The following is a 19692-nucleotide window of genomic DNA, read 5'->3' as shown; positions in this document are numbered from 1 at the left end:
TATGCTCCTAAAGTTTCATAGATATGAACTTTGGATGTAGAGAAAAGTCATAGAGTTCCTTTCAAAGGTAGTCATGGAAGTACCATGATAGTATAAAAGGCTCTTTAGGTACTCTGGATCTTTGAAAGAGTCTAGAATACCTCGCAAAGGTAGTCTTGAAAGTACCATGCGAGTCTAAATGGGTCCTCTAGGTACTTTGGAGGTAGAAAAAGTTCATAGAGTTCCTTTCAAAGGTATTCATGGAAGTACCATGACAGTAAAGAGGCTCTTTAGGTACTCTGGACCTTTGAAAGAGTCTAGAATACCTCGCAAATTTAGTCTTGAAATTACCATAGAGTTCTTTTCAAAGGTAGTTATTTACCATGAGAGTGAAGAGGTTCTCTAGGAACTTTGGAGGCAGAGAAAAGTCACATAGTTCCTTTCAAAGGTAGTCATGGAAGTACCATGATAGTATAAAGGCTCTTTAAGTACTCTGGATCTTTGAAAGAGTCTAGAATACCTCACAAAGGTAGTCTTGAAAGTACCATGTGAGTTTAAATGGGTTCTCTAGGTACTTTGGAGGTAGAAAAAGTTCATAGAGTTCCTTTCAAAGGTAGTCATGGAAGTACCATGACAGTAAAGAGGATCTTTAGGTACTCTGGATTTCTGAAAGAGTCTAAAATACCTCACAACGGTAGTCTTGAAAGTACCATAGAGTTCATTTCAAAGGTAGTCATGGAAGTACCATGATAGTAAAGAGGTGCTCTAGGTACTTTGGAGGTAGAAAAAATCATTGAATACCTCACAGAGCTTTTACTTTGATGGGTTTTACTTTGAAAAAAGTCTGAGCCTTTGATGGGTTTTATTTTTTTTTGCACAGAGTGAGCTTTACATGAGGTTCCAAATGCAATCTCCACACATCAAGATCTCACTCAGATGTTTTGAGGGATTGAAACCTTGGTTTGTTCGTAAGTTGAAGACCGTTACACGTGCTACTGTATTGCTCATATTCAGATGATATATCTCAAGGAAGCATTCAACCACATGAGACACAGTAAGACAGGCATGCACGGCGATGGGTGTGGTTGCATGTGTGCTATATGCTTGCAAAAAGAGGCTCCAAGTAAGTGTGAAGCTGCCACGTACACATACACCAGTGTAAGCACATTGACTGAAAGTGTGTTATGTGAAAAACCAATGGACTCCGCATTTCATAAGGTGACTTGCTTGAAGGGAGAATGTCCTCAATGTGGGTCTAAGAGATTATTGCTTTGTCCAAACGAAACACTTGAAAGTGTAGCCCAAATTTCTGTTAAGGTGTTTGAAGACGTTGCCTCAACCCATTCTCAAGGCAAGAAGCGCAAGGATCTTCTAGTGAAGGAAATGGGATGCAAGGATTTCACAACTTTTCTTCAAAAGCATCTGACCACTTACATCCGGCACAATTTTATTGCCCGGTGGCAATCTCAGCAGTTCAAAGATTGCATTCATAGATTTCCTAGAGATGTAGTGGTCTCTGTTATTGACTTTGCAAAAAATTACTCATTTAAGGAGCACAATGAAATCCAGTCAATGCATTGGTACTCTTCACAAGTCACCATCTTGGTGCACATTACATACATTCGAGACGAGACAGACTAGGTGTTAAAAGATACACATTTTTACATTTCTGATGACAAAGATCATGACACGCTCTTTGTGCAACATTGCTTGCAACTGCATAGTGTTTGGCTTCAAAATCAGGGATTCAACTTCTTGAAGCGGCACTGGGTGTGGTCAGATAAATGTGCTGCTCAATTCAAGTCATCTAGATTGTTCTTCTTTGTGTCAAGGCACGCCAGGTTTTATTCCACCTCTGATGAAAATTTTCCAGAAATTTGTTTCTGCCCAGCATTGAAGGTGGGTCATTGTTTTAGGTACTATGGTTTGACTGGCATTGAAATGTTGTGTAGTTTCTTTGCCTCGGGCCACGGCAAAGGGGAGCATGATGGGGCAGGGGCAGTTGTTAAGAGGGCTTTAACACATGAGCAGTTAAAGGCTGATGCATGGCACATGAAGTGTGCCAAGGATGTTGTTGGCTTCTTGAAGCATAAATTTAATGATGAAAGTGGTCACACAGGGGTGACTAGGACTTTTTGGGAGGTCCAAGCAACTGATGTGCCAAGGGAGAAGAAGTGGAATTGCAAGTGAGTTGAAGGCTCACGATCAATACACTGTGTCTATGGATACTCCAAGAGTGACAAGTGTGCACTCCATTCCAGACTTCTCGCTTGTTTTTGTGAATTTTGTATGTCCCAGCATTGGAGGCAATGCTTGAACAGCACACATGTTGAGTACTGGGAGTATCTAACCCTTGAGACATTGGATGGTGACAATGCAGAAAGTGAATATTTTAGCGATGACGAAGGATCAGATCTGCCGATGTATGGTGGGCATCATGACGCAATTAGTGATGCTCTATGCATCGGTGATGCCTTTGCCACCAATGCCAATGAAGATGGAGCTAACTTCTACCTTTTGAGGTGCTCACAGGAGAAATACAAAATAGCAAGAGCCTTGAGTGATTCCTGGGGAAACATACTTTCTGCAGGGAGCTATTTGGTGGAGGGGTACTATTACGAGCTAGTGGAAGGTGCCGATCATATCTATTACATGCCTGCTAGTCAACCAAAAGTGCTTCTTGCATCACACTTGGATAGATCGATTAAGATACCCTTGGAACCCTTAGAAGGAGAGCCACATAAGTTCAAACTCGCTGCAGAAGTATACGAAAATGTATACAACAGTATGCCAATAGTGATATAGGTTGTTGCCCAAGTAACTTGTAGAAGTACCGGTAATTAGCTTCAAAGTACCATGCAACTATTCCACAGGTGGTTTTTGTAAGAGCCTATCATAGGTTTCAAAACCTCTTGCAGGCCAGTCCAAACAAGTACTTGTAAACTCTTTTGTCTACTTGAGTAACAAAAATAGCATTTCAATTCTGGAACACAAAGTACCTGTCTGTCAGCCTAAAGTACCTTACAGGTAGTTCACAAGCACTTCTAAAAGTTTATATAACGGCCCAAAGTACCTTTAAGGTAGTCCTCAAGTGGTTTCTGTATGTTAAGATATGTAAGTAACAAGCACTTGTAAAACCTTTTGTATGCCATCCCAAAGTACCTTATAGGTTCTTTACACATCTGACAACCAAAAGTACCATACAGGTAGTTCATAGGTGGAAACTGTATTAAACTATGTACGAAACAAGGACTTGTAAAAGTTGTTGTATGCCAGCCCAAAGTACCTTATAGGTTCTTTACAGGTCTGACAACCAAAAGTACCTTACAGGTAGTTCACAGGTGGAAACTATCTTAAACTATGTAGGAAACAAGGACTTGTAAAAGTTGTATGCCAGACCAAAGTACCTTATAGGTTCTTTACAGGTATGACAACCAAAAGTACCTTACAAGTAGTTCACAGGTGGAAACTGTATTAAACTATGTAGGAAACAAGGACTTGTAAAAGTTGTTGTATGCCAGCCCAAAGTACCTTATAGGTAGTTCCTGGGTGGTTTCTTTACACAACAATCTATTAAGTTTTGGTATGCCAACCCAAAGTACCTTACATTGTAACTGTTTTAAATTGGGAAATAATAACAGAATCAGAAAAATAACACTTCAATGCTTGGACACTTAAACAGTCTTAAACTACTTGAATCAGAAAAATAACACTTCAATGCTGGGACACAAAGACAACGCATCCAACCAGTTGGAATATATTACATCTTCAACAATTTGACATCAAGTCATTACATGAGTTATAATGGCAATCAAAATGAAGCCAAAAAAATTAGTTTCCACATGGAAAGTAGCATATAAATATACAAGGTTCTGGCACGGGTTTAGTTTAGTTACAAAAGGTACATACAGGATCTGTCATCCTAAAAAAATCAAGGGACGTCATCGTCGCTTGCACTCTATGGGCATGAGTTGTGGCCCACATAAGTACGCATCATACGATGTCTTTTCAAACCCTTTTGCAATTGCTGTGAATACATACTTGTCATCATCAGTAGGTTTTGGTTTGCTGAATGTGTCCGCCAAGGCACGACGATCTGTAGCATGATGCCACCCTTCTAGCTAGGCCTTTAGATCTTTTGACAAGTATTGGCTGGAGAGGTGCTCAATACCAGGCACTATGATGTAAGTACCACAGGGATTATAATGACATTTATAGGAAATGTTGTCAATTAAAAGGACATTGCTGGTATCATACCGCTACAGCTTCGCCAAAAAATTCTGCAATACCTTGAAAAATGCTGGCCTTCCACCACCAAAATAGTAACTACCCACATCACATAACTGTTGTCCAGCCCATCCACTAATATAACTGTGAACCTAGGGAAAACATCTTCGAATTCTTGAGCCCACTCTGCTGAGCATTGCATTGCTCCATATGTAGACATTTGCCCATGTCACAGCCCATGCAATAAAATCCTGTGCATCTTTCGGAACAAACAAGTACATGCCATCTGCCTCCTCATGCTTGACAAATGATGTAGCTTCAATATCGGGGACAGACAAAGGGTCATGCTTATTAGGTGTACATGTAAGACAAAGTACACCATTAAGATCTAATATGAGGGCTGATCGGGTTGGATCATCATATGGCAAGGATAGCTGGGGGAATGTACTTTGGAGGATCTCTGATGATGATGATTTCCTTTACGGGCAGCTTGAGGGTCCCCTTTTCCTTTGGACACTCTGTAAAAGACAGCATTCAACATTAAAAAATAAACACGAGGCAATATTTGACATAAAAGCGACAAAAACATAGAGGCCGACAAAAACATAGTCATTGTGCTTATGAAACATAAAAGCGACAAAAACATAGAGGCCGACAAAAAAGTTTCTTTTGCATTCAAAATCAAGAATCACAGATTCTTTTATTACAATTGAAGAGTCACAATTTCTTGCAAACTCGAGGCTTGGGGGGGTGGGAAACACTAGAAGGATTGCGGAGGGGAGTACTCTTTCTGGGAGTCTTCTTCACGGCAGGAGGTGATTTAGGTGCTTCCCTCTCTCCCATATCTCCATCTACATGATGAGCATGGTGCTTTTAACGTGTGGACTCCGAAGGTCTATTCTTTTTGGAAGATCCACCTATGTCATAAAACAACACATCAGCCCCATGCAGATATTGCATAGAATTTGACAAGTCCAATACCATTACCACTTACCATCACTGTTTTTCTTGCGCTTCTTTGACACCTTCACCATGTCACTCAGAAACATGGGAGAATCTGGATTCTCATCACTAGCTACCATGCGCTGCACTGCATCCACTCCCTCTTGGGCTATTGCCTCCGCATCGTCAACCGTTGCATCTTCCTTTGGACTGATTTCGCTTGGTTGTGGCTCAACTGCTGCTGTGCTTGCAGGGGGGTCTACCTTCACAACTGGAGTGCCCTCACTGGAGTACACATTATGGGCTTCAGGAGTAGCTTGTAGCACAACCTTTGGCACGTCATCCTGTATCGGTGCCACACAAGGAATATGGCCAGAACCTAGAAGCACATCAGTGAAGTTCAGGCTTGTGCAATCAGCAGATACTTGAAGGCAACCTGAACTGTTCTTGGATTTATATGAGATTGGAAGCAACGATAACCAACCTGTATGCAGGAGCATTGATTTAAGTGAATATGGAATACTACTCTTGCAAGAGGCGTCCGCACATACCATCTCTGATCCAAGCCAGGCAACAAAACACAGAGCATGGTATGGATGACCACATGCTAGCGTGTATACACAAACCACATGGGAAGCCATGAATGCAAGACCACATGCAGCACATAGTCCTGGAACAAAGAATGTAGCCTGCAAGTGGCTCAAGTGCTGGCCAGCTGTCGGACGCAGTAACATTGTGTCACCAGCCTTCACCTGCTCCAACATGCTCTCACAAAAATTGATATGTTGCACACACGTACTCGCTGATGCTTCCAAGTCAGTCACTTCTTTTTGCATGAAAAATGAAGAACAAAAGGCCCACGGGGATTAGATATGAGAACCACCATTACAACACAAAGTACCATGGCAAGTATCTTTAATAGAAAAAACTACCATAAAAAAGTACTTTGGACACTCCAGAAAACCGCCAAGGGAATTAAAAATACCATGGCAAGTAGAGAAGTACCTTGGACACTACCACCATAACAGAAAACTGCCATTCCATTAAAAACATCAAGGCAAAAGCTACTACCATAACAGGAAAGACTATCATGATAAAAAAATCCACCATGACCAAAAACAAAGTACAATGACAAGTTTCTTGGACACTACACACTAATAAGCAATGACCGTACAACCACCTTAATAGAAAAAACTACCTTTACAAGTACCTTGGGCACAACCACAATAGCAACAAACTTCCTTAAAGAAACAATCAACCATAGCAAAAAAAACCATGAAAAAGTACCTTGGGCACTGCCACCATAAGAGAGATGGCTTTCCAAAAAACCTCTAAGGTAATGACATATACCATGGATAGTAGAAAAGTACCTTGAGCACTACAACAATAGCAAAAGAAAAGTACCATAGCAGGAAATATTGCCATGAAAAAAACACCACCATGATCAAACGAAGTACCATGACAGGCATTTTGGCCATTACATGATACCTGGAAAAATAGCCATGACCCCTGCACCTGTCATGGTAGAAAAAACTACCATGACAAGTACCACAATAATAGACAAACTTCCATGGAAAAAACAAATACTCATAGCAAAAAAAACCACCATGGAAAAGTACTTGGTCAATGTCACCGTAACAAAAAGAATGTAAAAAGAAACTACCATGCCAAAATCCCACAATAGAAAAAACTACCATGTCAGGTATGTTGGGCACTTAGCACCATAATAGAAATAACTGGCATGACAAAAACAACCATCTAAATAGAAAAGAGTACCATGTCAAGTACCTAGGGCATTACCACATAAATAGAAATAACTGGCATGGCAAACAAAACCACCTAAATAGAAGAGAGTACCATGTCAAGTACCTAGGGCATTACCACATAAACAAAAATCCTGCCTTGACTTGGTCGACACATACCTGGAGACGATCCACCTCATCTCTTATGTTCGAGCTGCTTGCATCGGCCCCAAGAGCTGTGAGTGCACTAGTTAGAGCAGCCATCTTGCCTTCAATCACCAAAAAATCAGGGTCTGTATCGACAACTCCCTTCATGCTGGACCGCAATATCTGGAGCTCTTGCAATTGCCCCTGAAGCACTGCCGTGGCTGAAGATGTCCCTTGTATCTTCCACATATTTTGGTTCCTGTCTTGTAGCTCTACTCTCACATTATCCAATGTTGTGTTCAAAACCTGTAATGCATCCCTTTTTGCATCCAAAATCTGCTCCACCTGTGCTTTTACTTGTTGGCTTATAAAGGAGGCACAAACTAAAGAAGTGCTGCCAGATAAGAGAGCATTTTGCCCACTTTTATGACTTGCCCCGACATTGTCAAGACGAAGGGGCTGAAGTGATGTCCCCTCATTATTCTCCAGCCAAATCTTTACTTTCTTGTCAATGCCACCCGGAAGCTTCTTGCAATGGTCCAAAACCTGTTCACCAAAAGCAGCCCATGCAACCTTTCGACCTGCAGGATCTTGCCAAGCAGCTGGGCATCGCTCATACACAAAAAACGTTGCAAACTTGTGTGTGATCTCTTTGTTGGTTGGCATGCTTTGGTAGACTTTGTGAAACAGTAACCTGCATTCGTCTACAAACTCAGGTCGCATCATATGCAGAAAGATTTTAGAGCCCTTCTCCCTTTTCTTCATGAAGACCGACAACCAATCCTGATCTGTGACATCAACCTGCTGGTAGAGCTTGCCCTCCAAGCTTAAGACGTACTCCTCATGCAACTCCTCTCGTGTGTAGCAAAATCGAGTTTGCATAGGGTATTGAATCCTCCAGGAAGATCTTGCTGCAAACCACATTTGACATAGTAAACAAACATAAACAAACATTGAAAAGAACATTTCTACAATTGAAGAGACAGAGTTGATATGTACCAATGCTTTTTTCGCCGATAGTTTCAGACTTTATGCCCAATGTTGTGGAGCTCCTAGGCTTGCTACTAGATGAAAGCATGCTAGCTGAATCACCATCCCCTACTGCCATGGTGCACTTTTGCGGTGGAGTCTTCATATTACTGTACAAACAAAAAAACACAATCCATGATTCACAATGTCCTCAAACAAACACATTGCTCAACTACAACGAGAGAGAGAGAGGAGGGGGGGGGGGGGGGATTACAGTACCCGGTGAAGATTGAGGTCGCACAGAGAGGGTAGGCGTCCACACTTCTTCCTCGCTCTGTTTACGCAGGGTGCATGAAGATGCAGTAGCGCGTGGGTAGCTTCCTGCTGTGTAGAATGGCATGCAAGAGAAGTCACAGTCACCTTCTACCCGTAAACAATGTTCAAAAAATGATGGCATTCTTGAAGTGGCGGCATTTTCCATTTCTTGCAATTTTCCACGTCCCCGATAAATTATTTGAAGGGAACAAATAAAACTTGAGAAGTACTTCAAAAACCACCTAGAAAATCCCTTAAAACTGACCACCATTTCATGCTTTCACCCATGAGTCTAAGGCATGTAGAACTATGAGGAGTTCCTTTTCATATATACCTAGGGCTTGCTCAACAGGGTCGAGCCTTTGACTTTCATAGCCTATGGCGTGCCCTTTTTGGAGAAAAACAGCTCCAAGGAAATCACCACAAGCATCACATTGGACCTCAAATGGCTTTGAGAGATCCGGTAGTGTAAGCATAGGTTGAGAGATAAGATTTTCAAAATCATTGTTCTCCTTGGTAGACCATGTGCACCTATCATTTTTCTTTGTTAGGTCATGTAATGGTCCTGCTATTAGTGGGAGCTTTTCTATGAAGCGTCTATAGTATGCACACATACCTATAAAGCTTCTTAACTCATGAAGATTCCTTGGTTTATACCATCCTTTTATTACCTCTAACTTTGGTGGATCATTTGGATGCCATCTTGAGAGATAATGTGACCTAAATATTGAATTTCTTGTAATAAAAAATCACTTTTCTTTTGATTAACATAAAGTTTATTCTCTCTTAAAACTTGAAATATTACCTAGAGGTGTTGCTTGTGTTCGTCTAATGAATTAGAGTAGATGATAATATAATCAAAGAACACTCCAGTAAAGGTTCGATGAGGCCTGAATAGCTTCCATTAGGAAAAAAATTGGACCCCATTGGGGCCATGTAAGGATTCCTAATTTTAAGGGATTAACGCTAATTTTGTAGGGGATGGAGGGAACAAAGACAATAAATAGGGCTACTTTTGTAGCTCTCTCTCTAACTTCTCTCTAGATAGGAGAGGGGGGGAAAGTAGGGAATGAGGGTGGTAAAGTAGGAGAAAGAGGGGGGATAAAGTAGGAGAGAGAGGGAGGTAAAAAGAGAGAGAGGAGTAAAAGTAGAGAGAAGAACCATTCTCTCTCCACCTATCACCAAACAAAGAGAGTAAGTAGTTATGACAAAATCCACTTTTCAGTTCGTGCATCAATTCACCCCAAAAAAATGAATTTTTTATCAAATCTTCAAAATGGATCTTTTAAGCTTTCAAAAGGTCCCTATATATATATATATATATATATATATATATATATATATATAACATTATTTTTTTAGAAGAATCTAGCTTTTATAAGCTCCAAATCTAAAATTCCTTGGGTCCCTCTCTACATTAATTCCACAAAGAGAGTAAGTAGTTATGACATCTTCCACTTTTCAGCTCGTGCATCAATTCACCTCAAAAAATGATTTTTTAATAAAATCTTCAAAATGGATCTTTTAAGCTTTACAAAGGTCCCTATATAGATATATATATATATATATATAACAGTATTTTTTTAGAAGAATCTAGCTTTTATAAGCTCCAAATCTAAAATTCCTTGGGTCTCTCTCTACATTAATTCCAAGAATAAATAGTTAATGCCACATCATCAAAACGTCCATCTAATAAAGCCTAAAACTTGAAATTTTTAAAATTTAAAAATTTCCCACCTTTGAGCTCAAAAATTGAACCTATATATGAAAAAATATATTTTTAAGTCTTTTTATCCCAAAAAGTATATCTTATCAATTTTTTTCCCCATCATAACTTTCCACCATGTCTCTTCGCGACATAACCAATGAATCACCTGCGCCGTCATCTACTAGGTTAACTAATGTCAGTCTGCGTCTACCGATCGAATTTGCTCCCACAAAAAACAACGACGAGAAAGCATCTCAACCGGCATCCGTACGACGGTTTCGAGGAGAAACCAATGTTGACTTGTGGCTTGATGGAGGGTTGTATCCAAAAGATCAGCTCATGGGCTGTCATCCGACATTCCGTACACTCCCAAGCTTAATCAAATATTTGGGAGAAGGAGAACGTGGTCTTCTTGGGTATTGTAAGAGATTGGACTCCAATCACGCAGGTGCGTCGGCATATTTTCGACAACAATGTCAAGTGTTACACATTCATTCCACAAATCTCCAACAACAACTACATTCCGTGCAGAGAAACAACTCAAAGATCTTAAAGAGGAGATGAAAGCTACAAAAACAGAGGTAACTAAGCTACAGATTGCAATGATGCACCTAAAAGCCACTCCATTTGGCATGCGTGAGCGTAAGAGGGAGTTCTCTTCCATTGAAAACTTAGCCTCTAATGGAGGGACACGTAAGAAGCGGATCACGACAACCAGGTATTTCTTTTTAATTCACAGTGTTCATAACTCTCAAATAATTTGCATCAATTTGTAACTCAGCTCACCTTTTGAAATAGGACATATATACAAGATCTGTGTGGAAGTTTTAGACAAGAGGACCGTCGCAATCTTCTCCTAGGATGCATCTCAAAGGAAGATATACTTTATATCATAGGTTGTGAAAAGGCCAAACACATGAAAGATGCCATCACAAAGGAGATCCTAAAAAAGATCTCTAACCTTGTGTCTTAGGATGATGTCTAGAGATCTTGTGATGAGGTTGGGATCAGCACAAATGCATACCATGCACTTCATGGATTGATGAAAGATGCATTACGAGAGCAAGGCATCACCGAGAATTTATTTTCTATTCCACATAGGATCTCGTTCGGGAATCCCTTGGCGAATACAAACACATTGAAGGATCCATGATGTACTCTTCCACGAGTGCCAAGTCACGTGGTAATATAAAGAGAGGCAATACTATTCCTAATGGGGCAAAGTCTTTTGGTTATCATCAATTCAATAATATTTTTGTTGATTTGAAACGACTACAACGAGCTATGGTTAAATTTTATGCTTTGTCTCCACAAGGTAATACAAATTGTAATGTCATTTTTTATTTGTATTGAATATCATTTAGTATAACAATTCACTTCCTGTGTTGTTTCAATACTTGGAGAGAAGCTCATATTTATTCTTAAGCTAGATGAATGTCAAATTGTCAAATAACGGAGATTGGAACGTATGAGTGTGAGACTCATGAATGAGGCAATGTTTTTTGCAAAAGTCTATACTATCGGTGATCATTCTCAGAAACCATCATTTAGTGTACAATCGGAAAAGAAATATGGTGGTTAGGAGCTTTTGAAGTTCCGAAAGAGACTCATGAGGTGTTGGCATGGGTCTTCTCTATGATCCCGTGGATCACAGAGGTTATTAAGGCACAACTAGAGGGAGAAAAGCTAGAAGTAGATGGAGTAGGTACATTTGATGTTGAGTGGCACTTAGGAGGTGATCTAAAAACAATCAAATGTATACTTGGGTGTAAACAAGGTGCTTCATCACTCCTTCCTTGTCCATATTGTGTACGAGGATACAAGGAGAGTACTCGTGGCTCCACGTCTTCAAAGAAAAGTGTCAAGGGAAGTCAGGCAACAGGGTCAATGGATGATGATGCAAGGGATTGGGTGTGCTCGGTGTTGAAGTGTCCTATCATGGAGGTCCCCAATCAGTCGACAAAAGATAAAACATGGCATCCCATTATCAATTTTCCACTTACAAATGTACACTTTTACACTTTGCATGTCTTTATGCGTATATTTGATCGCTTGTTAAAGCTTCACATAGAGTACGCTTTCACAATGAAACCACTTTCCAGATCCGTGGAAGCCATTGGAATAGTTGAAGTAATTCTAAATTCGATTGGATTTCATGATGGCAATGTTTCTATCATCGGCGGTGAGGTGGAAAATATGCATAAAGTGCCACAAAAAGTATCTATGAATGGTGTGAAAGCACGTAGGTTTTTCAAGAAACCAGAGATGCGAAAGGAGAGGGGTGAGGAGGATGCTCCATGGGAGCTATGGAAAGCGCTTTGCAAGTGTACGACCGATCAAGATTCAAATCCCGTGCTTGTAATTCTGCGTAGACAAGTGTGGCACCACTTGGAGTTAGTGCTTCAAATCATGTGGAAACCCCAAACCACGAGCGAGCAACAAAATTTGTTCAAAGATCACATTTTGAATTTCACTAAAGAATTTGTGCAAGTGTGGGGAGAGAGTAATATCACACACTACATGGTAAGTTACTTTGTTCAGTTCAAATTTTGATGCTATACATAAACATTCATTTGATCTAAGCATTTTTCTTGATGGAGCATATTTTGTATGCGCATGGAGCATTCTTTATGTCAAAATATGGTTTATTAGACATGTGGAGCACTCAAGGAATGGAAAAATCACATTATCGAGCCAAAGGTGTGTACTTTAAAAATACACGTCACGGTGGTGAAACTACGAGATCCAACAACATGAAGGAGATGTTTGATTGGTTTTTTCGTTGTTCTTTGGGGAGATGTCATGCCATAGAGCGAGCGCGAAAGTCAAGTCAAGTGTGAAGAGACCTTTTTTTTTTTAAATAGGGGGCTTTTAGAGAAGAGGGAGTCTCATTTTCAATCTTGCCCCTTCTTACACAATGGCACGCACAAAGCAAACAGCAAGTAAAGATCAACCTTTTTTTGCTCACCCTCACTCATCCGTCCAAGGTGCTCAAAAACCACCTTGGACACACGAACAAGAGCTCTTAGAAGAGATGGAGAGGGAATGGTCAGGTGACGAGCAACAAGATGGACAACCTTCACGCAAGAAGAAACGGGTAGTGACATCAGACACAGAAACCGAGACGGACAACGAAGCACAAAGCCCACCATGGAGCGGACAGGAGATCCCAAGCAATCATCGAGTCCCGACTGGGAAGACTTTGCCATGTGGCTTCAACGCTCTACCGTCAGATCAGCCTAGAGGTGATCATGGGTTACTAAATGAAGAGGATTTTGAGGATGTAGAAGACAAGCCAGTTGGAGCGCAGGGTGGAGTTGAAGAGCCAGTCGGAGCACATGGTGGTCTTGAAGATACGCAAGCTCCTGCTCGCAAGCCCTCTCGTAGAAAGAAAAAGTTTTTCAAGGTTCGCCCTCGCAAGGCCCATGTCCCAGATCCTACCATCCCTCAACAACGGGCTCCTACTGTGAAGAGACGCATTCCAAAGGACTTGCAAGAGATTCGTCACTATCAAAAAACTTCAAACCTTCTCATCTGCAAGGCACCATTTGCACGTTTGGTGAAAGAGATCATGCAAAGTTATCGAATGGCGTTTCGAGTTCAAGGTATCGCCGTAGAAGCTCTACAAGAAGCGGTAGAATATCATCTAATTTATCTTTTTGAAGACACTAACTTGTGTGCTATCCATGCAAAACGGGTGACAATAATGCCCAAGGATATAGCTCTTGCGCGTCAAATCGGAGGAGAGAGAGAGAGATTGAATTTGACTTTTATGCAATTTTGGCAATGTAAAGATATCTTTTTCAAATATAATGAGTCGTGTACATTTGTGTTTTAAGTGATATGAGTAAAACTAAGTAGAGAGAGAGAGAGAGAGAGAGAGATGTTGATAGAAGAGCTGTCAACCAAGTGTGGTTGATTGAATACCCAAAAATGCATAATATCATTTTATTCTTGTAAACCTAGCCTAGAAAAGGTTAAAAAAAGTTGTATGGGGGCCTGCCGCAGAGGCGCGCGAGAAGGCAAAAGTAACAGTTACTTTTGCCTTCTCGCGCGCCTCTGCGGCAGGCCCCCAGACAACTTTTTTTAACCTTATCTAGGCTAGGTTTACAAGAATACAATGATATTGTGCTTTTTTGGTGTTATTTATATGAAAAAAACTCTTGATTTTGGTTTAGAGAATTGCACAATCATATCACAAGATAGAACCAATCACCTATTGTCTATCGTACCATAAACTCAATACAAAAGATGTAAAGTACCAGTAAAAATCAAGTCCCATTCAAAATTTGAAATAGCAAAGTACAAAGATGTGATATATCTCATTACAAATTTGAAGGAGTTAATTACAAGATATATGCAGCTATTGAGTGCTTGAGCCATCTAAGATATGGCGAGCAATGTTTTCTCGGCGCTCTTGGGCGCAGGGAAGCTGTTTGTGTAGCACATCCCAAGAAATTTGTTCCACATTGCTTAGACCTACAGCTTGGCTTAAGGCCACGTTACAAAGCACACGACCACGAATGTGTGTCGCAAATGCAGCACCGGCCAAAGATTTATTTACAAGATATATAACTTGGGAGGCTTGAGATATGGTTGACAGGCATAGGATGCGACTCATTGCTTTCATCATTGACACCCAAAATTGACCACAAGGAGTGTACTTGTGGATTATCGCAAATCCGTCCTGGGGGAGCTTGCCAAGGTAATGCGCAAGAGATGACTGCCATCCAAAAGCTTGGCGCCTACCATCTCCTCCCCGACCTGCATGCTCATCAACTCCACAACATTCTACAAAGAAATCAATAAGTAAATAAGATTTCAGAATGCAACAATGAAAATTAGCATAATCACAAAACAAAAATTAAATAATACCTCTTATTTTTCGTCATCCTCATCGTTTATGCCTTTGCTGTCAAGAGAAATAGATGAATTGGGAGCCATAGCGACACTCTCAAGATCATCTATATGAACAGGCATAGGAGTGCATTAGGCTTCAAGCAATGCGTGTGTAGCTACAAACTCATCCTCCGACACACATGAGTGCGGTGCATCTGTCACCGCCACCATTGCCAACTCCATTGTATCTACCACACTCTCTCCAAGGGGTAGGAGGCTTCGATCCAGTGGATCGGAGGAGGGGTCAATGGCAGAGGACTCTACAGTGGCACAGAGGATGGACAGGAACTCATCCATGCGGATGTCAAAAGTATTTTCAAGATCATGTAAAAAAAAATATTCCTCCCCATTTATGACAATTGGGGAGAGGTGTTCAAAAAAAACCTCCGGAGTTAATGTCTCCTCTGGCGCATCTACAGCGGGCTTAAAGGATGCTTTGGCACCCTCATCACCCATGGATTTGGCGGCATCCATGACACCTCCTGGGTAGGTTAGGGCAAGAATATTTCCCTCTTTGCTTGCATCCCAGGGCGTTGTAATGGGCTCCTTTGTGTCCTTGACGACACCCCCAAGGCGCAAATGAGGCAAACTCACCTCAGATCTTTCAGGCTCCTTCACAAGAAGAAACACAAAAGTCACCAAGCGACTTAGAAACTCGGTGCCGACCTTCTTCTTTTTCAAACATGAATCTTCAATGTACTGACCTGCCTCACCTGCAATTAGACAAAATTGATGAAGCCGCTGGGTGAAAGGCCGATCGCCTTTGTGTATGTAGCAAAGCAAATCGCATGGAATCCACAATTCCCCTTGTCCGACAATTGGTACAGCATACTTGTCGATGTAGATTTCAAAAAATTCCAAGATAGGCTGAAAAGATTGGGTGTTTAGGTGAATAGTTGCATTCACATCAAGGAATTGGGTGAAGAAATTGTGGAGATCGTCACGATCTTGCCACTCGGTTGTTTGTAAAAACGCTTGGAAGCGTTGTAACGTCGTGGCTTCGAGAGGGGTGGAGGAGGATGCCATGATGCTAGCTCCTAAGGTAGGAATGCAAAGAGTGCTAGAGCTCAAATGAGAGTGTGAACAGGCTATGTAGGTGAATTGTGAAAATGGTAGGGTTTAGGAGGCTTTATATAGCGTCCCCCCCCTCCCCCCCCCCGCCCAAAAAAAAAAAAGTAATAACAATAATTAAAATATCAAACAATTTTCATAAAGTAACACAAATAACAAGAAGTTATAAAAAACTTTCAAATTAAATTACAATCATTTAACTCTAAAAACACATCACTACGACTTTAAGATAATCTGCATTGCCAAAATTTGATACAACCATCTGCTTGAACTTACAATTGTGATATTATAAGAAATTTAAGTACAAAACATAACTACTCTAATGATAAAATCAGATTCTCTTCCGTCATCCACGCCTTTTCAATTTGAATCGTGCTCTCCATGCGGCTACCAATATAACAAAAAAAAAAAAGAAATAGCATACCCACCTTAGAGCAGGGAATAATCCAAAGAACATAAAGATAACATAATTAAGAGAGAAAAATCATTCACCTTACGTCGTCCGATGCAAAATTTTGTATCTTCTCCATGCTCTAAACCCATTATCACTAAGTGCTCCCGCACATTGGCCAATGTCCAATGCTTGTTCACTTGGACGGTCTCAACAGCACCACTCGACAATTTGATTGCAATATCAAATACCTCAATTGTAGCATCGGTGGATTGCAATGGAATCCATTCACCAAGCTTGCACATCCATCTTTCATAGAAGTACCACACGTAAAGGGTGGAGCGCACCCTGATGAAACGGATAGCAATGCCGAAACTTTCAACCTGACACCGAAAGCGATCTCCGTTGTGAAGTCCTTCAAGATACCCCCACTTTTCGCCAAGGATGGCTTCCAATGTATCGTAATGTAGATCTTTGCAAACATACATAGTATTTGTATGATGGAAAGGCAAAGATCCGAATATGCTAGCGAAGACATGAGCAGGACAACACCATCCAAGCCCAACGGAACGCGAGGCTTTTCCAAATTTTAATGATGCTCTCACATCAGCTATAATCTTGGCTTTCAAAGACATTACAGTGAATGCATCTGGCTTTGGCCACTCCATGCTACGCAAGGTTGTAGCCTCCAAAGGTTGTAGCTCTCTGTAGCCTTGCTCATCTGTAGGTACAATGTACTTGTGGGTGTAGAAGAACACCCTTTGTCGTGCAAGGTTTGATGAAGTTGTGTTGGAGAAGAGCATATCCCCAAGACTTGCATGCATGGCCGGCACGAGAGCGGTTGCCCCTCCACAAGGCTAGAAGGGAAAACATCTACATAGAAACAAAACAGTCCGTGAGATGTAAAAGTCCAATTTTTTGTTACCACCAAAACCATTGAAGTTCAAGGGACATACAATTACAAGGAAAATCCCTTGGGTTGGTGATCCCTCGTAGACGCATGTGTCCAAACATGAAGACATGTTGAACGATTGCCACCGTACCCTTGTCTCTTACTTGCTTGAAGCCTATTAGTCTTCCCTTCCAATGAAGATCAACGTTTGTTCTTTCACGAACACGATGGGGAACGATTGCGGAAGGTTGCATGTAGACCCACGCACCTTCTTGAAAAACCTACGGTTCCCATTGCTGCTCCTCATTCTTCGAGTTGTGGAGAACCATACTTTGAATGATGGGTTTGGGGTGTCTATTTTGACCATTGTTTGCCATGGATGCTTAAGTGGGAGCTTGAAATTGCAATGGAGAGTTTGGGAAAGGAGGAGGGAGACGGAGTTTAGAGAGAGAGTGGGAGCTTAAAGTTGCAATGGAGAGCTTGAGGAAGGAGGAGGGAGACAGAGTTTAGAGAGAGAGTGGGAGCTTAAAGTTGCAATGGAGAGCTTGAAGAAGGAGGAAGGAGTAAGCGTTTAGAGAGAGAGTGGGAGCTTTGTGTTATGGAAAGGGGCTATGGAGGAAGGGAGTCTTGGGAAAAAGGTTCTAGAGTGAGAAAATGACTTTTTGATCATAGGGTAGGTTTGGGGGGAGTTTTGGATGAAATATTTTGAGTTTTTTTTTTTTTGAAAATTTTGAAATTTTAGGGTTTTTGCAAAAACGTATCTATGGACCCACCCCCCCCCCCCCCCCCCCCCCCCTTTTTCCCCCTCCCTCTTTTACCCATCCACCTCCCTCTAGGATACAAAGCAATAAATGAGTGGACAACCCTATTATTCTCTCTACTTTCTTAGGTTCTAGACTTATATACATTGCTCTCTTCCTATTGGCTGGAGCCTAATTAACCTTAATCCTATATGGCCCAAGGAGAGTCCACATTTTTCCTAATGCTCCATCAAGCGGTTGAATATGGCTGGTGCATTGGTCAAGCCAAAAGGCATGACCAATGATGTATTCGTAAAAACCAAACGTAGTGCGAAATGTGGTCTTTACAATGTCTTGATCAACTATCCTTATTTGATGATAGCCACTTTTTAGGTCAATCCTACTGAAGTAGGTGGACCCTTGTAGCTTATCAAATAGGTCTTCTACCCGTGGAATGGGAAACTTATTCTTGATAGTGATCCTATTTAGTGCTCTATAGTCGACACACATACGATATGTGTCGTCTTTCTTTTGCACTAGTAGCACAGGAGAACAAAATGGCGATGAGCTAGGCCTACTAACTATGCCCTTCTCAACTAACTCGTGCACTTCCCGCATAATCTCCTCTTGTTGAGCTTGAGAAACTCTATAAGGAGGTTTGTTAGGCGGTGAACTTCTTGGAAGAAGTTCAATTGCATGGTCATCATTACCTCGTTTAGGAGGTAGCTCACAAGGGATGCCGTCAATAAAGACATCTTGAAACCCCTTGAGAAAATTGGATAACTCTAATTCCTTTTGATTGTCTATATTTTCTTTTGCTAAAACATTATGTTCATTTTGAGAATCTTTAACAAAAATCATGTACATGGAAATAGAGCTCTTTATTGACTTGTTAAAAGCTTGTGTATGTACAATGGGTATAGTGTTACCCATTTCCTTAGCATCTATATACATATCTTTTTTCATGAACTTAAAGGAGATTCTCCTTTGAGGGAATTTAACATTGGCAGCCATGCAATCAAACCATGGTGCCCCTAGGATTACATCCTCATGCTTGAGAGGAGAGATAAAGAAGTACTCTTTGTCCACATAGATTTGGACATGGAGCCTCAATTTCTCGATTAAGGGAGTGACTGAAGCTTCTTGCCCCTTGAAAGCACCGTCTGTAGGTAGGGCATCTCCCATCTCGTAGGCTTGTATGCCTAGCTTGGCATAGAGGATATCCTTTGTGGTGAATTTCCTCCTCTTGGAATCATGGCGGGTGTTCTTTTGGGGACAAGCGCGGTACGCATGCCCTTGCTCACCGCACTTGAAATAGAGGTTATCCATGCGATAACACTCAAGCTCTTCAGGCGAGAGTTTATTTTTGCCTTTATAAACTCCCTTCTCTTTAGCTTTGTTGAAGTTTCCCTTAGGAGACTTTTGGACATTATCCTTCCCCTTAGGCTCATTGGAACCCTTGTTTTCCGTGGGCTTAGAATTTTTTTAAGCCTCCATTTGGAAATTGATTTGAGAGGCCACCATACTATGGTGTATAACCGCCTATATGGTGCGTGGCCTTTGGGAGTTGACATACTCCGCCATTTCTTCTGTTTAGCCCGCACAAAATTGTTGATTTTGCTCTCCAAAATCCATCTTTTTGAAGACAGTGGCTTTGAGTTGTAAATCCC

General features: G+C 41.2%; 1 pseudogene; it reads right to left on the bottom strand.

Moving 5' to 3' along the window:
* Nucleotides 1-5057: 5057 nt before the first annotated feature.
* LOC147442689 (uncharacterized) lies at nt 5058-7154 on the bottom strand (annotated as a pseudogene).
* Nucleotides 7155-19692: the final 12538 nt, after the last annotated feature.

The sequence above is a fragment of the Adiantum capillus-veneris genome, chromosome 14, assembly GCF_014529385.1.
Source record: "Adiantum capillus-veneris isolate H3 chromosome 14, ASM1452938v2, whole genome shotgun sequence".
In the NCBI taxonomy this organism is placed as follows: Eukaryota; Viridiplantae; Streptophyta; class Polypodiopsida; order Polypodiales; family Pteridaceae; genus Adiantum; species Adiantum capillus-veneris.
This window is presented reverse-complemented; position numbering and strand designations above follow the sequence as displayed.